Raw genomic sequence first — 1,751 nt, forward strand, 5'->3', positions numbered from 1 at the left:
TGGAGAGGTCCCTAACAGCAGACTTTCCCATGGCAATGCGCCTTTTAATTTCCTGGCTGCTGGTGCCAAGACTGTTGACTGTGGGAGAGACTAGTCCTTGGAAAAGGACTTGGTGTTTGGAAGGAAAGAGAAAGAGCACATGAGAGGAAGATCCTCCGGGATAAAATGGATTAACACAGTAACTGTGGCAAAGGGGGTAGGTATGTCAGAGATGGTGAGATTGGCTCAGGATAGGGCAGAGTTCAGAGCTATTGATTATAGGGTCATTATGAGTCGTGATTGTCTTGATGGAAAATAACAACAAGAACACAGATACTGAGTGGATCTCAAGCTCCCTTGTTGCTAGTCCCCTCCCTCACCATCTACACAGGCCTACTGCATTCAAGTTTTCTTTACTTAAGGAAACTCTTCCCATACAATGAAACACTTCCCGAAGGCAGATCTGCAGCTTTCTGTAATCTGTAACACCTAGCATTCATTTCTGTCAGGTATTTTTGCACCATTACCTAGAAGAGTCCTTCAATATCCATAAAGTACATTCAGAGAAATACATAAACCAGGAGCCCCAACCCATATTCTTTTGGAAAGCAACATAATGTTTTGTAAGTACCAAGTAACTCTGTACTGAAGGAAATGTTTAAGTTCATACCCCAACTTTACCTTACTGGTTTAGAAAAGTCTTGATAACATTTTCTAGATTAAGTAACTCATATATAACTTTAGTACAGCTATTACCATTAATTTTATTTCCCCTAAGAATTGTACATGAAATAAAAAACTTACCTTGATTTCTGCTGAAGAGGAAAGCAATTCTGAATCATTAGTTTGAAATTAGAAATGCACTGATACTGTAAGTATCGATGCCTTTAAAGAACCTATAATATACCCTCAATACTGATCAAAACTTCCAAAATATTTAGTGTTGGTAAAAAGAGAGTAAACCCAAAACATGAATAAACATGTGAAACTTGAGTTGAAAGTAACTTAATCAACCAGGTATTATCTCAGTCCTTGGAGGGAGTCACTTGCCTCTCTTTATTTTGTCAGATAAAATAAAATGCCATATCACACCTAATTCCAAGAACTGTGATCGTGAAGAGCAAAGTTAAGCCATTTCTTAGTAGACTAAAGGATCTGAGCAGTCCTCCAGCTGTCCCCCCTCTTGCTATGGTGACAGGAGACAGCTGACTCCAGCAGGTGCAGTGACTTTAGCTGAAGCATTCAATTTCCTGTAACTCTGACTGACCATGTGCCATGAATGTGGAATTCTCCCTTCAGGCGATTAGTGTGATTTTCCTGTAGCAGCATAAGTGAAAAGAAAGCCATCACAGGCTCAACAGTGCTCTCCAAAGGACATTGTTCTGAATCCTTCTGTAAAAAACACTTTGCGATCTAGTTAAATGTCTAGATATAGGAAAGACGATTATTGAGAATACAAAGCAATGAGTAAAGGAAATCGTATGTGCTACTCATTTAATATTTTTAGGGTTGTTTTCCTGGGAGTAGTTGAAGTATAACTGCATATTCTAAGTTTTGGGGGTGATTACATGTGTGTGTTAACAACTGCTAGCATTAATCTGAATAAATAGTTACCAAAGGTGATCTGCATGCAGTCTGGCCCCTTTAATTGATGGCACTTGGAGTGATTTTGCAGTTTCAGAGGCTAATACACAAAAGCAGCACGGAGGTATAAAGGCTTGTAGCTCTCAGGGGATGACATCTACACCCTCGCATCTCAATTTTACAAGGAA

Source organism: Elephantulus edwardii, unplaced genomic scaffold (assembly GCF_000299155.1).
Source record: "Elephantulus edwardii isolate Elephantulus edwardi_28Jun2011 unplaced genomic scaffold, EleEdw1.0 scaffold00284, whole genome shotgun sequence".
Taxonomy (NCBI): Eukaryota; Metazoa; Chordata; class Mammalia; order Macroscelidea; family Macroscelididae; genus Elephantulus; species Elephantulus edwardii.